Here is a 17,882-nt window from a genome sequence, read left to right as displayed (position 1 = left end):
ATGTATGACCATTAATGGTCGTATCCGGACTTGTACTTCTTGACAGCATCCTATTGCACAAAAAGGCTGTATTCAGCTAGCTATTATGTTCCTTAAACATTATCTAATCATTAAAAAATAATTATTTTACTGGCACCAACAAGTATGATAGAAAAAATGTTATGTTCACTTTCTTAAGTTAACAGAAGACTTCAGCGTGTTAGCAAAAACTGGTGATCATTTATTACTTATTATACTGTAATTCATTAAGGTTGTAAGAAATATTTAGATACTTAATTGGCATTTAACAAGATAGCTATGGAGAGTAAATGAGACATTAAATCCTCTTCTAAAATGCCCATTAGGTTTGCTTTGGAAATTAATTGATCTAATTCACTTGCTGTAAACCACTCTGGTCTGCACCAGTTTGGAACTTGAAGATATTTAATGGCAGACAAAACCAAGGCTGGTGGATGTCCTCACACGGCGTTAGATCAAAGGCTAATACGGCGGTCACCTATATTTACGGCCCTAATGAACAGGCCAATAGGAAGCATTTATCTTAAATGCAGCTGCTCATCCCCTGGATGTTGGTCAGGGACCTGGAAAGGCTGCAGAGCGCCGGGCTCAGCGGCAGGGCTGCGTCCACCCTCCTGCCCCACAGTTCTGCTGAAGCCTGATCTCAGCCTGCAACCCAACTGAAACTTGTAAACCGAGTGCATTTCTACTTTTAGAAGCCCCCACCTGGCCTTCAGATGGCCTCAAATTTTTCTAAATGCAGTTTTTCATAAAGGCTTATTATTTTTGGAGTCCATTTCCTCCTCTTCGTTCTCGTAGATACAACTGGTGTCTCTTAAATGAGAATATAAAGTGGGGGAGAAAATGCGGCAGCCTTTGCAGCTTGCTGCTAACTTCTGCTTCTCACCGGCCTAAAGCACCGTGATAAATTCCCAAGGGAGCCCTAACTCTTCCCCTGAAGCCTCCATTAGCATTTCATACCTGTACATGGAGACACTCGTATCAATCACAACAGTACATGGGAACCACGTCCCTTAATTGTTAATAAAGTGCCTTGAGGTCCATCAGCTTCTAATAGGTTCTTTTTTTTTTTTTAATTAATTTTCAGTGACTATTTCTAGGAAATTTATTGCTCATTTTTAGAAATAATAAAAAACCCTCAGTGTTTATCCACTATTAAGTATCTATTTTGATCCCTTATAAAATTTTGAACATACTGATTAATTCCAAGGAAACAAGGAAAAGCATCAGGGCCCGTAACGTCCTTATAATCACTACCAGCAATGTAAAACTTGCACACAGTTTGCACCTGTGTGCAAAGGGCTATTCTTACAGGGACCTATGAATATCATCAGATGAAACTCAAAATCTTTGCCGCAGTCTACATCTTTCTGTTCTAAAAACACATTTAAAGGAGAGAAATTAGCTATTTATGGCCAGAATGTAATTTAAAAATTTTTTTTTGCATGTCTCTAGAAATATTTCCATGCCTTGGGAATAAAAGCTAAATTCTCCAAGGCAGTCAACCACCTTCCAATGGTGCTGTTACTACGTACCTTGTGCCCACACCACACAGCTCTGCTAAGAACACAGCCACCCGGAGATGCAGTGGCCTGCAGCATCTAATCAATATAACCACACCAAAGACACAGTCACAACAGCAAATTTCACAAAAACTCACAAAGCTGATAGGATGGCTCTTTGGTCTCTCACTGCGATGGAGAGGGCAGGAACAGGAGGCCAGGAAGGGCTCAATTTTGCTGGCTTTGCTAGAGGAAGTTTGCCAATACACGTGCCAGTAGACCAACGCTGACAAAACCTTTGAGAGCTGACAAGGCCATAGGTACATATTCCTGTCAAGGACTGTTTACAGTTTATGAAGGTCAGCTCTTCCTCTGGTGTAAATAAACCTCGCTCCAGTGACCGCAGCACAGACCCACCAGTATAAGCCAGTGGAGGAACTGGCTCCTTCCATCCCAAGAGCTACATTACTGCCACCAGGGCAGCAGCAACTCGCACAGATTCAAACACAGCCAACTGCTCCCCCTTCGCTTTCAGGGTGATTGCCTTTCGTATTTATGTTTTCTCCTCCAGGGACACATCAAGGGCCTGCTGCTGAATTTTTCAGGTGGTACATTAGTGTCCAACGGCACCACAGCAGCACCGAGCACCTGCTATGAAGAATTTCTCCAGTCAGGGCGAGGAGCACTGAGGCCCTGGCAAGAAGATGCTCAGGACCTCCCAAGATACTGCTGAGAAGTGGCACCACCTTTATCTTCTGTGCCGCGCTCCACAGAGGTTACTGACATAGCAAATACCTTTTAAAAGACATACCCCCATGAAGAAAAAACAAATACTGAAAGCCAACAGAACTAATTGCATCCTCTTCCCCAGTTTTAAAATGACCATTTGTGATACAAGACTTGCATTTTGCTGAGCCCGGCAGCTTTTTCCCTCTGCCAAGTCATGTGTGTGCCCCTCTTTCCAAATGCCATGCCCTTTGCCTCCCATGGCGTTTGAGGGTTAATCTTGTCATCTCCAGATCTTTCTAAGATGCCAGCCAAGCTCATCAGCAGTTTGACTCGGATGTCTTTTGGGGAATCCGGGTTACCCTTTCTGGGAGCGCTGTCCATTTGACAGAGAGGAGGCTGTGCTGCTGCAGCCCCATCAGAATCCCCCGGCTATATCTGCTCTTGAAATCTCCAAATTAAACATTTAGAGCCGCAATTAAATCCAGAAGAAAAGAAAAAAAAAGCTGCAAACATTTTTACAGAACTTCATAGCTAATTTATAAACTACTTTTTTTTTTTTTTTTAATTCAAGCTCCCGTTTTGTTTAACTACTTTAATTTGTAGAAGGAACACATCTCTGTGCAAGGCGATGGATCAGAATTTGCCCAGGGACAAGTAATGAAAAATGCAAAAGCCTGAGCTGACATCACCGGGGTAATTTTTGTCATGTATCTAGTTTTAAACAGCTGCTCAGAAAATTAGGAACATTTATTTTTTAAAAGTTTGTCACTGTGTGTGTCTGTCACAAGTGTGCTCTTCCACAAGTATTTATCATTTCTTGCAAGAAGAAATTCAGACTGAAAAGCAGGAGATGGGTATGTACGTATATTTCCTATTCATGCAGATAAACTGGTACAAACATTCCCCTCTCTGCATCCACGTTTCTTTTTTTTTCTTTTTTTTTTTTTTTTTGTGCTGGAATACAAGAAATACTTTTCAATACAGGTGGCCAAATAAATCCTCGCTAGACACCTCTGCAAGCAGACAGGCTCTCAGATGCTAAGAATAAACATCCACATCTACAATAGTTTTACAGCAAATGTTCTACCTCTGCTGGAGTCAGTGAAGTTCAGGGCTGAATAAAATCCAGTGTGAGTTTTGCTGAAAATAAGTGGCTTCAGTTCACTGTGGTTCATGGGAAGTCTGTTTTATTTTATGTGAGCTTGCAACCCTTGAATTTCAAGCCTGAAAAAACCTTAGGCAAAAACTAGCAATCAAATCATGTAGAGCCCGCGCACAGTCTGTGGTTTGCAACATAGGTTGACATAAAATTTTAGTGTGGGTTTTCCACCGAAAACTAAACTGAGGTTTGACTTCATACAAAAAAAGAAAAAGAAAAGCACAAGAATTAGCTGTGCTTCGCATGCCTTGGGGTTTCAGAACATAAGCCTCCACGTTTGCTGGCACACATGCACACACACTTTCAAAACAATGTTATTTACAACGCAAACTGTGATTCCAAGAAACATCAGCAGAGTTATCGGGGAATCTGGGATGCACAGTTGTACCACCAACAACTGTAACATCAGGAACAGATTTTCAGCAGGACTAGGATGACAGTGAACACAAACCACTAAAACCAACCTAGGAACATCCCTACGGTGGGTTTGTCTCCCTTCTCCTCCCGGCCTTGACCTACACAGCAGCACTCGCATAGCCTTGGCTCTGCATTGTTTCCCCATGCCAACAGCTCCTGACACCAGGGGAGTTTTGCTGCTGAGCATTTCAGCCAGGACCAACGCACCCGGCTCCTCACATGAGCTGCAGCCCACGGCTGGCACCGGCCGGGAACCCCGCAGAGAAAGGAAAGCTTCACCATCCCTTGGCAGGCAGAGCCAGAGAGACGTTGAACTTCTGCCCGTATCCATGCCTGCCTGGACTTCAGAAAGCCGCCCCTGGTGCCCGGCCATTTCACAGCTCGCTGCCTGCTCCCCCCAGAGCCCTGCTGTTTAAATTTCTTTTTCAGGACCCTGCGGATTCAGAGCCTCTCCTGGCAACCCCACAAGCTCAGGCTGACGAGAAAACTTAAGTATTTTCCCAGCAGCTCTTATCAGGAAACAATGTGTCAAACAAGACGAAACTAGCTCTCCGCTCTTGGAAGATTTACTACAATTCCCCGCGCGCTCACAGAAGCCATGTTAACACTAACCAGCTACACAGCCACGGAGTGTAAATACGGGCTTCTCTCCCACGTAAAAAAGCCCTATAAACGCTGCCTGCGGTAAGCCCGCGCGGGTTTCTCCATCCTACCACTCGCCCTCTGATAAACATCTCCGCGGGGGTCTATGCACCGTGCTGTTGCAGACGCGGAGCTGCTGCCCGAGGAACAGGCCCACAGCCGGGGCCTACCCTGGGGAGCACCCGCGGTGCCTCCTGGCAGCCGCCCCACAGCGCTGCCACCGCCCTCCCCAGGGCCCGGGACTCATCCAGAACAGCCGGGGACCAGAGGGGTGCCAGCTCCACCAGTGGCTGCCACATCCGAGGGGAGGACGGGACGAGTTTCCAGGGGTTCTGAAGGGAGGCAAATGGAAAAGTGCTGTAGATGCTCGTCCGGCACCAACTGTTACACTATTTATGACCCTGTGTGAAGCACGGACGTGAGTGATTGTTGTCTCCTTTAAAAATAAATGCCCGCTGCTAAATAAATAAAATAATTGCAATTTTTTTTCTGTTCTATGAGATGTCTCCAGCTCCGTTTTTTTTTTCTTTTTTTTAAATCACATTTTTAGCTGTAAAGCACAGGGGGAAATGAAGATTAGGGGTTAAATGAAGGCTGATAAAGAAACAAAGCAGAAACTCCTAATCTTGTGTATATCTTGGTTTCAAATCCTTCTGAGATTTGTTTTTTGTTTGAGCACTGGGGTCTTTCTGAATCCAACATCCCTTGTTTACACCAGCCAGAACAACACTAAATCATGGTCACCCTCATTATGCCATTCAATAGGGCCTAGAACACAGAACCAGGACAGTTTAGGATCCCGAGTCTCCAGGGCAAATTAACTAATGCTATAAATTAAGAAGAACTCCGCTCATGCCAGCAGCTACATCTTCCAAAGCAAGCAGCAAACACAGCCCCTAAATACTTCGTTAAGTGCTTGTCTGTACTCGACTGGGGTTGAAGGAATTATGGGTTGATAACACTGGAATTTATTAGGGACTGGATGGTTTCTGGGCTTGTTAGGAAGCCAGAAACATGGAAGCAGAGCATGCATCTGGCTGGGGGCATTGGCCGTGGGTGGAAAAGCAGCAACGTGGAACCCACCAAACTGAAACACTCCCATACAGTTCCCCACAGTAAAAAAACATCAAGTTGTCACACGTGGCACCGTCACAGTCCTTAGGGCATGCGAGCAAGGTAAAATGACATCGGTGTCTATGAGAAGATGTCCCAGATTTTTGAGCCTAAGGAAGTGAAGGCAGAATTGGACCCAAGGTGCTGCCTGCAGACTCCTGCTCTCCCCCCAGTAACACTAGCACCTGCCCCCGCAGTGTCGGCCTTCTTCCCAGCACATCTGTTGGGTTCTTCCACAGTTCGCAAAACGACACCTGCTGAAACTTAAGCTATTAGTGCAGGTAACGAAGCCATCGCATGGAGAGCATTCACATTCTCCACCTTGTCAGAGCAAATTACTTTGCTGTTCAGGATAGGTGTTGCCAAGCATCTGCGTGGATGTCAAATACTTCAGTTAGGAAGTACACCTGTAACTGCACTGGGCTTAATTGAATCTTTGTGCTAGCTAGACATTTCCAAGGCTTCAGTTGGGTCATACAAAAATATCCGAGTGGACCTCTATTAGTGTAAGTTTTCTTTAGGAAAAACTCTTCTGTTGTCATTACTTGGGCTATTCTGCTAAATGTAACAGCCACTGATAATGCAGGACTAGCCTCCTGCAGCTAGTGGAACCCGTAAAGTACCTGGAGAAGGAGTAACAAGACAAAAAGATGGATAGTGAACAACCCTTTTTGCCCTGCTTATATATGCCTCACCTCTGCTTCAGGCAGTGCTGCCCAAAGCACAGTGCAGCACAGCCTGACCCAGCCAGGTCAAGAAGCCAATTCAGTTACTGGAAATGCCGCAGCACTCCACAAGAGCTAATTTTATTGACAAAGAGCTAAATTAGTGCAGGTGTGCTGTGCTGCAGAGGCTTCCAGCACTGTATTAAAGCTAGTGTGGGTATGACTGCCAACGGCCCCTGGTTTAGCTTGCTTGGGTCCTGCTGGAAGCAAAACTGAGTATCAAGACCAAACCAACACCAGCAGCTGCTGGGGTCCCATGCTTTCTCCTAAATTCCCAGTACAGAACTTCATGCTTTTTTCCTCCTCACTGCCCCTCTTCTGCCCTTTCACCCACCCTTTCTAACTGGGCATTTCATCCCACATCCTTCCTTACAGCTCCTTGCATTCTTCCCTGATGCTGGAGCCACTGAGTCTGTATCTACAGACAAACCCGGGACCAGACCGCATCCCACCCCACAAGAGAAGGTCCTGGCAAACTGAAGTTACTTTAGGCACAGACAAGCACGGTCAGAAAAGAGATGGGAGGCAGGGGATGCTACTTCATACAGCAACAAACCGCAGCCCCATGACTGCCTGCAGAGAGCTTCTTACCTTGGAGCAGTCTCTAGATGCCAGTCTTCAGATGTCGTGAGCCACTGCTCTGTCACTGCTAGATGCTTCCCAGAGCACTGACGGCAAAGGTACCCAAGTGTCACAACTTCTCAAAAATGTTTTTAAACAAGATACCTCATAATAAATAGGCAAGGACCTGATATCCTTCCCTGAGATATGGGACAGACAGCATCTAGCTCCTGCTCTGCACCAGGCAGGGAGGAGATGTTAACCCCAGCCCCCACGTAGCAGGTGAATGCACTAAGCAATCTGTTACCAGCTCTATCCTTGCTTGGCCCAACCTGTTTCACACACACAGGTGCAGACCTCACAGACTGGGACTGACAAATGAGCATTCTTCACAGAAATAATCTATTGTTTCATTCCTAAGTGGCATCAATTTTTTGACTTCAACAGAATATAGGATCATAAAAGATCATTACGACCTTCTAGGCAGGTTCCTTGCTGGAGTACTGCTTGGCTGTACTTCCAAAACACAGAGCTGTCGCAGTAGGTGTCTCAGAGGGGCTCTATTCAATTTCCAGGTTAGCCACAGACTTTTTACATGATCATGGGTGAATCCTATTTCATCTCTTTGCCTCATTTCCCTATTCTTTCCACAGGAGATCCTGTGAGGGTAAATTCACTGCTGCCTGCAAAACCTGGATGGGGTGCGATTGGGGTACTTCAAGAAGATCACTCAAATCATGATCAGAGGCTGCTTAAAAAAAAAAAAAAGAAGTAAGATGATGGTGACGCAAGTAAAGCCTCAACAAGGCAGCACTGTGTGAGCCCTGTGTGCAATAAAACAACATAACTCTCAGAATGTCTACCCATCTCTGCAGATGACAGATTTTCGGATTTAGAAGAGTCATATATCAAAAATAAGATCCCTCCTCTAAAGTCCAACCTTGCAGGGCTGAGAAAATACAGCTCTGCTGGGGATTTTGCAAGGGCCAAGAAGTTAGAAAATTACTTCATTTTGTGATGGCTTTGTTTGGGACACCTAATCTCTGAAAATTGCATAAAACTGCATTAAACACGCTTTGCACACTGTACCGAATATCCATCAAATGATAACAGCTGTCATCATACTGCCCTGGTCTGAATTTGAACCTCAAAACTCTCGGTGAAATAGTGTTTTATCAGAGATATATCTACAGAATACTCCAGACAGAGAAGCTATCAGTGTGTAATCATGGTCTGTAAAACAGCTGATGACTTCAGTATGCTTTTGCTACTCTTTAAATAATCCCCAATTCCTCTCAGGAGCATTAAAATCTGTCCTTTGGAAAATAAAGCAAGATACAGTATTAATAAAAAGTTTGAGTGCTGTGCTCAGTTCAGTTGCATTTCTATTGACTGTCATGCTCTCAAAAAACATTAGAGAAGGTTGGTCCTCCAGAGACCTTGCCGTGATGGCAAAAGAAAGCCTGGGCACTTATGTAAAGGCACCGCACTCCTGTTTTATTTAGCAGAGAGAGGGGTTTTTTTCTTCTTACAGCCCTTTTGTGCTCCCAGATGTTTTAATTACTGAGGAAAGGGAGCGGATGATTCTGGCCATATGTCTCCATTCCGCATAAATAAATATTGTCGCCAGCCCAGCTAAGTTTCGCAGAGCTGTCGATGATCCCGCTGACACTAAAGCTGTCGGGCCCGATAAGCATCTTCAATCCTTCAGTGAGCATGCTAATTCCAGAAACACTGAGACTGATATCCCATGAAAATATTCAATCTAGAAACAATTAGGCTCACATTGCTGCAAAATGGTACCTCTAGGAATTCGGGCGCTCGCTTGATTGGAGCCACAAGTCCAAGCTTTAAGTGGAGCCACCGCCAGGAACGAGTGAGGAGGAGAGAGCAGGTGAAACGGCCTTCTCGGAGCTGCAATCTCTGTGCCACGTGTCGAAGCTGCTGTGGGCCACGTTTTCCATTCTCTTGCCCATCCGCGCAATCCTGGGGGACAGCAATGTAAGAAAGGGATTTAGCTCTGTGTTGCAACTTTTTTGATTAATGCATGCAACATCAACTGTTTTTATTGCAGTGCATTTGGAAATAAACAATGGTCAGGCTTTGTTTGTGTGAGACAGCAGGAAAACACAGTTGCAAACCTTCCCTCAGCAGCTTTCAGCCTAAACAAACAGTCTAATACATCCTTTAGAAAAGGATGTGTAACCACAGTGACTGTGGGGGGCTGCAAACAAGTTGTGAAAGCTGTTAAGCAGAAGGGAGCAATTTAAGAGGGAAGAAATTAGCTAAATTAACTGACAGTGAAGAGGGAGGGAGGCAGGACGGGACAGCCAGTGTCAATGCAAGACTGTGACTTTTCTGCTAAGTTCACCCAGCACCAAAACTCCCCGGCAATCCTGAAGCTGCAACCTGGGAGCCAGGAGCGGAGGGGCCTCGAGAAGCTACTTCAAAAAGCTGAAGCTACAGGACAACAAATTAAGGTATCAGCAACGTAAGACTCCACATACAATCCTAATTTCCACAGTCGAGCAAATAGGTCAAAATCTCAACTCCCAACGGGCCTCCAGGCCCTCGTAGTTGCCTATTTTATAAACTGCCCAGTTGCAGGCAACGCTTTTTGCTTATTGCCTCCTGGTTTCACTCGGTGTTTGCTGATTCAGAGGGGACTCCTGATTTTCATTGACAATACAGAACCGAAAGGTCTATTTGATGCCACGTGCAAATAAAACCAGAGGACTGAAACATGAATGTAGAAATTAAGAAAAAACGAACAAAGAGAAGGGAAAAAAGATGCAGCTCATCCACTCAACAATCCTGTATTTGTTCTCTAGGTCATGACATTAAAGAAGAACCAGCTTTAAAGAGTACTTACATATGGTACACACTTCAGGAGCTGCACTGTCCAAAAACCAGACTTTATGGACAGAAGATAGGAAACATTCATTTGTTCTTTTATGTGAACCTTTTTCCACCAACTCTTAATTTCATTGCCAAGTCCCTCCGAGATGACACACCAGTAAAACAAGCTGAGATACTAGCACAAACCAGGCCGTGCACAATTTCATGGAGCGAGCCAGGCTATCCAGCATCGCCTCTCGTTAGCAGAATACAGGAGGTTGTTCTCATAGCCAATTACATGTCAATGTAAATATCTGAGGATAAACCCAGACACAAGAGGTCCTTGTTGAAGATGTAAAGTCTGAAAGCGCTTAAAATATTTAAATCCTTGGTGAAGTTTGCTTGCAAAAGCAACATTCTCATAGCTCCCACAAACTGAACCACAGCTGAGAGACACAGACAAAATCTAAGCGCTGCCCTTACACAGGAGAGGAAGCGTTCTCAACAGCTTAAAGCCTATTCCCACTTATGATTAAAACCATAAAGTAACTAAGAAATTCACAATTAGGGGCAGCAGTTAATCAAATCTGTTTGAAAAGCGATGGTCTTATGAACACCATAAAGTAACTAAGAAATTCACAGTTAGGGGCAGCAGTTAATCAAATCTGTTTGAAAAGCGATGGTCTTATGAACAATTGGATAAAATGTGAAATCCGTACACAACTGAACTTTTACCTTCTTGCAGTGTCACTACCCGTGTGTGCACATAAAAACAAAATGAGAAAGGAAAAATGGTTTTATGCATAATGCCCAACGGTGACTGCCAAATGTCTGAGAGTGAACTTAGGAGCAGCATCAGAAATAAATGAATAAAATCCCACCTTTGGCATTAAGTGGTAAAAAGAAAACATTAAAATCACTTGTGATCTTGTCTCCAGACTGTGCAGCACTACTCTAAAAATATGAAAGTGTTCAGACAACCGCTAAATGAATCAAACAGAATATTTTGCTTAAGTTTAAAAGAACAACATTTAAATTTTATTTTTCAGTTGATGATATTGCGAATGGGAGCAAAATGAGCAGCACTGAAACACTGCAAAGGAAGCTGCTCCTGAGACATTTCTAACACAACCAGAATAGAAAACTCCAGCTGAGATTTCCAGTTCACTTTTGCCAAAAGAATACACTGAGATAAGCATTTAATTTTTATTTTTTTTAAAGGCTTATCCAAAAAATAGCATATGGAGAGAGAATTATTTTCTGCTGAGCTAAAGCGCAGGATGAAAAGTCTGGAGATCTGAATTTTTAATCTTAGTGACAGTAACATTGTATCAAAAGTAAATCTACTGACATTAATAGCTACAGAAGATTTAAGATTAGCTTAAGCAAGGTCAGAATCAGCATGTAGATTCTGGGCCCAGCATTACTACAGACTCCCATTGTGATCTTGGGCAAAATCCATGTAGTGATGGAGCGATTCCATGGAGTGATTTTAGGAGCCTTGAATTTTAGATGACTACATTAAGCAATCTCAAAGCAAACAACCACAAAAATGTACTTTAAGTGCTCTGAAAATCCCGAGCTTAGCTTTTCTATGATTTAGCTCTCCCACCTTTTAAAAAATTATCGTTACGAAGATGGCCATTTTCATAACAGTGGCATTCTTTAATTCTTTACTAAAAGCAAATTACTTCAGGATTCTCGGGAGGCACTGGAGAAGCTTAAAATTATATTTAATTTATCAGTACTTCTTCAGATGTATCAATTATCATTAATGTGGGCCAGAAAGATAGAAAAGAAACACTTCTCCCCAAGAAAAAGCAAGCACAACGTAAGAAAAATAAGTCATGTTCTTTTCCCATCTTGTTGAGCGTTTAGCAAGTCATGGCAAACTCCCCGCACCTCAACTATGACGCTTAGAATGCATTTTTACTCATTCGTAAAGCAAATATATAAGCATATATATGTATATGGTACATTTCTTGCTCTAAATTGCTGATACAGATTTGTCACACTCAGATTATGTGAGTGTGAGATTATATTATTTTATACCTGCACAAGACACATAAATTTACATTTTAAAGCAGGTCATTACTACGACTAATTTCTAAAACTCTTCTTTTTTTTCTTTTTTTCTTTTTTTTTCCAAATTGTGATTAAAAAAGAGAAAGTCCAAACTTCAGTTTGTCATTAGCAAAAAACTTGATAGCACTCGACGTCTCTTGAAATTGTGAATGCTGAATTCCCAACCTCAAAAAACAACGTCCTTGCAATTCAGATGTCACAACTCACAAGAGAGTATTCCTAGAAGGCTCCCGGCAAGACTGAGTCAAAACAAATTGAGAACAGCAGTTAGGAGCCAGTGAAAGGAACCCCTGGTTGTGAGAACAAGCACACTACAGGTGAAGCATATCGGTGCTTCCAAAAACCCAGGCTTAGTGGACCCATGCTGAGTCCATGGGACCAAGAAAGGTAAGGGACAGACATAGTTTTCCCATCTGAAGCTCAGCTCTGAAAGGCTGGAATTTCTCTATCTTTGCACAAAAGTGCAATGAGCCATGGGACTGATATAAATACATTTCAAATACCTTCAGTCATTAACACTTGTGTGTGTGTCCTGGAGCGTGTGAGGATGTTGTCATCATGAGGAACAGTACTCACCCCGTCCTACTATAATGCTTCCATAATGCCTCCTGATGCTCTACCTGCAATGTGTACTTCACCTTCACATACTGCCTAGGCTCAGAACTTGTGTATCTTCCAATCTAGAAGGATATAAAACCATCTAAAAGCTGCCATCAAAAATTATGTCAGTAACTTCCATCCTATGGGATGCAGGAGTGAATGATTGCTCCCACAGAGGGGTTTCTAATCCAACAACAATGGCAGTCAAAGATCATAACCGAAGAAGCAGCTACTGTCTTATCACCAGACCACTATCTCTGGGCCCAGCTTAACATCTCAAGAGATGTTGCATGCAGCCTAACCCCAGAATACTTTAAAAAGTATCAGAGGGGTGACACCGGGGTGGGGAGTGAAGGTTTTTCATATGAATTATGGAAACAGTACAAGCAAAAATCCGTTAATAGTATGATAAGAAAGATACAATGGACTCTGAGGGCAATATTCTTTCTTTCTCAGCAGTGTATTTTTTATTTTTTTTTGAAACTGCTTTCCTTCAGCAAGATTTTATACCATAAATTGAACTGCATCTCACGGGAGTATCAAGCATAAAACAAACAAAGTAACTGTGCTTTTGATGAGCAAACAACTTCAAAGAGCACTAGCATGTTTATCTTGAACACAGGGTTCCCACCAGAGCACAGATGAACGAAGTTCAGTTTCCAACAGGACATCTCTCTGCCAGAGCTCAGCCACAAGCATTTAAGAGGGGTGGGGGGAAGCTTTATCATCAACCCAATTTTAGAGTCATCATTTTTTCTGTGTTGCAAGTATGTTTCAGGATGCCACTGGGAGCAGAGTGGATACGGCTCTCTCTTAAACAAACAATAGCTGCCTTCAGGAGGAAGTCTCACAGGAAACAGCCCCAAGAGCTTGCAGTGCCTGTGCCCTCACACCTGCCAGTCCTCGTGGGCCCCCACTTTGCCTAGAGCTACGCAAAGTGCCTCAAGTGTAGGTCTACACCCAAAATGAAACTTCAGGCATGAGCTTCAAAACCAAAGCTCACTAGTATGTTTGACTAAATGACGTTCTGTATTTCCATAAGCTTAAAATATCTTTATTTCAACAACAGTAACTGAAATCTCAACAGAACGCAGCAAAACATTACTCGAATGTCTCCAGAAAAAGGAAATGTGAATTGTGAATTAAGAAAATGCTGTCCATCTAAGCAAAATACTGTCCTAGCCCTGTTCTACAACCTATCTTTTCTGAGGTACCAAAAAGTTTCTGGAAGTTCATACAGAAGAAAGTCATGAAATTATCTTCATATCTGTGAGTCTGCAGTCGAATCACCCTACTCATATTGTCAGCTATTTCTTTGCACAAAGAGGTAGAAGTAAGAGTAGAGACGGTTCTCATCCTGTGATTCTAGAACAAGGACATAGATGTGCAATGTTACTCTACTAGTGCAACGCAGGGAAAGGTAGTAAGAGCTTAGCGTATGACATCAAGGACAGGATCTGCTCACAGGGCCACGAAACAACTCTCTAAAGAGGTAGACATAGTTATCTTACAAGTCTTGTAGGAAAGAATTCATGAGAAAGCTGAGGTTTTGTAAGAAGCTAATGGCAAGGAGCTGTTTTAATTATTCTCCAACTCGCTGACTCCACCTTCATCAGAATATATTAAATAAAATGTATGGATGCTCGAGACTGGAATGCTGCAGTTCATAACTACAATTAACCACTATTAATTAATAGCTGAAAGATAAATGAGCCATGGGATCCATTTATTCCTGGGTTGGGAGTATTTAAATTCACAGTAGGATGCCAGCCCATTTTTCACAGCAGTGAATTAAAGGAAGTGTGAATCAAAGCTCAGTGCTGTAAGTTACTGGAGACATTTTCAGATCTGTTTGTTTCTTCTCATTTAAATGGTGAAAGAAGAGAAAATGACAGATGCACCGAAATTTCACTGGCAGAACAAAGAGAAAATGGTTGTATTTCCCATTCAGAGAGATGAGGTCTGGATCTCACACCTTCCCCTCTTCTTACCCAGTTCCATCTCTTTAGTGTGGACAAGGAAGATGATTTCCTGAAACTGTGCGATGCAGGTGTTACTCTGCTCTCACTCTACCTGGAGCCTGGAGTGCCAAAGTACTCCTGGCTGATAAGACAGTTTGCTCAGCATGCAAGCAACATGTTCAAGAAAACACTCATGACCTTGCTTACTTCTCCTCTGTATCAAGGACGTATCCTGCCTGAGATGGATTCTTAAAATTCAGCCAAGACTGGTTTCGCCCTCTATTGTCTACTTGTGCTTGGAAAATCCCATCCAAGTCTTGCAGTAAAACAACACGGGTACTTTCCATTACTTCTCCAGGAGAGTTAAAATGTGAATTTTCTCAGAGTATGTTCCAAGATGATGACGTTCTTTCCAGAACTGCAAGGAAGACTGTCATTTAAGCCTCAGTGGAGCAATGATTAACATCACTATTAGCAACTGATTTAAGAACAGCCTCAGGCTTGTACAGGCTAAGAAAGCAGAGCCTACCTGCCCAGGTTGGAAAAGCCAAGTGAGGCTGTCACGTTCCCTGGCTGCTTATGATGGAAAGGGACTGTCCAATGAATTACCTTGTAGCAATCTCAAAGAGCTGGTTTCTATTCTCCACCTGAGAAAAGTGTTACAAGGAATAAATGACAACCTCTGTTAATGTGATAGTGTGAGTTCTGAAGTAGAGAAATGACTGAACCTTGGAAGATCTGAAATTCAGGTTCTTTCCTATATTTTCTGTTAAAAGGCTACCTTTCCAAACTAGAGTTCATTAAGCACTGGAATTCATGTGCTATGAAAACTCCAGTATTTTTCATTAGACTTCCCTTTCTAATTCAGACAAAAATATAATATTTGTCAAGGGGAAAGGGTAGAGCAGAAAGTTCCAAATTATTTTTTTACTGGAGAGCATAGAAATATTTTGCTTTGTTAATAACATTATTTTAATATTCTTATATGATGTGCATTTTCTTCCAACCTTGTAACCCCTCACAAAAGATGGAGTTCAGTGCTGCATGGCCCCCATTCTCCTAAAAGGGACTTTTACACATCCTTCTTAAAAATCTTTGATTTTGAAAAAAAATTATTTTCTACCAAAAGGCCTTCAGCAGGAAGCTCCTAAACAGTTTTCTTTCTAAAGCACCAGTCTGGAAAAGAATCTCCAAATTCTCAGAAAAGCAGGTTGTCCTGCAAGGTTTTTATATCCCGTGCTTCCTTTAAGATCAGAAACACCAGAATCCTTTGTAGTATTTTGACTCTTCCAGTTCTCCAAGAACAACATTCAGAGAAGTATGAAACTGAAAAATATTTATGGATAAATATGGCTAACTTCTTCTTATCTGAAAAACTTCTCAGCATCAGATTTAAACGAAGATTTGAGATGGTTCTTCTTGCAAGAAAGCCCTTGTCTTGTCCCTACTCCTTGACATTATAACATCTTCTCAACGTCTAAGAATTTTGTGGTGGTAAAACACGTCAATGATAAAACCTTTAAGAAACCAGGACATAGTTTTTACTCTTACAAAGCTGTCATTGATTCCAAATAATCTTAATGTGAGTTACTACACAGTGATAAAGGACTTAAGTATTCCCCACTGATCCCCCAATAATACGCAGATGTTATCAATTCATGCAGGAAATACCCAATCTGCTCATTTGTTATTTGTATGCAATGAAAATTGAGGAATATGCATTTAATTACTGGTGTGAATCCTCAAAAGAGTATGGTTTCATTAACACTAGACCCATCACACAATGCATTCTTCCCACAGAAAAAAAAAAAAAAAAACAAAACACCAAAAAACCAATACCCCCTGCCCTAGTATCACAAAACCAAAACAGGAATTATTTTGTCAGAAGTTATTTTTCTATAAAGATAAAAATGTGGAAATAAAAAAGAAATCAGATTTCACTATTAATTAGAGTAGCATGTTCACAAGAAAACAAAAAGCATGTGGTTAAAATAATTGGGCCATAAAGCCTTTTGGCTGTGAGAAATGACTTTCTGTTTTCAGCCGTGGCCCTCCAGCAGGCAGCGTGAAACCAGGACTTCTCTCAGGCTGAAGAACCAAGTCCAAAAAGAAGAGCTCCGCTTTTGCATATTATGCTTTCGTTCTTTGCTGAATACTTACAATGCATACAAATACGTTGTTTTAATGCTGGATTTTCTGCAGATGGCTATGGGCTGGACGTGCCAGAAAGGGGTCTTGCTACTCCAGCTCTCTGCCACAGGGCTGCATGAGGAACACGAGCGGCATCCCTGCCAGAGCGTGGGAGGAAGGAGCAGACCCTAAGGGAGTTAGGGTGAGGCTGGACCCTGCAGATGGCTGCAGGGGGCCAGGATATCACTGCTGATGTGCTCCTTGGGGTATGGGCCAGGCCGTTCCTCCCTGGCTGCAGTGACCCCTCTGGGCTCGGGCCTGCAGGGCAGAGGCTGGCCCTCAACAGCCCCGTTCGCACCCAGTTTAAGGAGCCCAGTTTAAGGAGTCTGTCACCACCACATAGCCTATGTGCCAGGAAGGCTAAAGAGACTGGGAAACACTGCCCTATTGAAGGCAAAATGCCCCCACATTAGTAGAGAAGATAAACAGAGCGCCTGATAGCACTTTTTTGTACCTACAGATCGTGGCTATCTTAGGCCACATTCTGCCATGTTGGTTGGAGACAGAGACCAGAGCTGCTTCCTGCTTCTGTCTTTTTTCCAGTGAAATGAGAATACACCAATTTGTAGTCTCTAACCCCACAAGAAACTGTGAGCGTCGCTTCATGTTTGTAGAACCTTATAGTTGGAGCTTGCCTCTCCTCTGACCCCGAGCCAATGAAACCCCACTTCTGAGCTGAAACACAGAGAAGAAATACAAACTAATAGCATTAGAGACCATTAACCCAGAACACAATTCTCTTCACGAAACACACAGGACAAGACAATGTTAAAAGGACACAACTGAACACACTGGTGTTCATTTTTAACCTCATTGCCTTACCTCCAGTAGCACAACCAAATGTAATTACAGCCAGCAGCAAAAGGAAAAGCAAGATCAGAGACTCAATCCTGATTAAAATAAATAAATACTGAAAATATAGAAAGCATATGGGCACTGAAGAGCAGCATATGGATCACGTCCTGAAGTACAAGGCCTACCATATGCTTACAGAGCCTGGTTCAAAGGAAAACCTCGCTCCCTCCTCCCGATGTCTTTGGCTAGGTCACGAATCAGCTGCCTCCCAACATCTTGTGCCATTGGGCAAGTTTGCTTTTGAATAATAAAGCAAGTTTCAGCTCAGCATGGGGAGAATCCCAGGTAGAAAATGGACAGATGGCTGGTCCTAGTTAAGCAGGCAGAGACGGAGACGAAGCATTCCCCTTTGCCTTCTCTCAGACCAACCCGTTCATTGTGTCCTACACCAGCTGTATGTATCTAACCCTCCTTACCTTCTGTTTCCTTAAGAAAATAGTTCTTAATTTTTTTGACCTCCTGTGTTGACCTGCCAGCCCTGCAGGGA

General features: G+C 42.9%; 1 protein-coding gene and 1 long non-coding RNA gene across 10 annotated transcripts in view; both read right to left on the bottom strand.

Moving 5' to 3' along the window:
- The window catches only part of LOC106043465 (xin actin-binding repeat-containing protein 2-like), a 92,430-nt gene extending 84,659 nt beyond the window's left edge, over positions 1-7,771 (bottom strand). For 5 of the 8 annotated variants that reach the window (XM_066978103.1, XM_066978104.1, XM_066978105.1 and 2 more), the window contains exon 1: positions 6,897-7,764. The gene's annotated coding sequence lies outside the window, so the exon portion shown is untranslated. Of the gene's footprint in view, positions 1-6,896 lie in introns of all 8 variants that reach the window. The other 3 variants (XM_066978099.1, XM_066978101.1, XM_066978108.1) reach the window with 2 other exon arrangements.
- Positions 7,772-7,814: 43 nt separating this feature from the next.
- LOC106043483 (uncharacterized) overlaps positions 7,815-17,882 on the bottom strand; it is a 162,221-nt gene continuing 152,153 nt past the window's right edge. For both annotated transcript variants that reach the window (XR_010825210.1, XR_010825211.1), the window contains one exon: positions 7,815-8,852. This is a non-coding gene — a long non-coding RNA (uncharacterized lncRNA). The remainder of the gene's footprint in view (positions 8,853-17,882) is intronic.

This window comes from Anser cygnoides, chromosome 16 (assembly GCF_040182565.1).
Source record: "Anser cygnoides isolate HZ-2024a breed goose chromosome 16, Taihu_goose_T2T_genome, whole genome shotgun sequence".
Taxonomy (NCBI): Eukaryota; Metazoa; Chordata; class Aves; order Anseriformes; family Anatidae; genus Anser; species Anser cygnoides.
The sequence above is the reverse complement of the archived record's forward strand: the minus strand, read 5'-3'. Positions and strand labels throughout refer to the sequence as shown.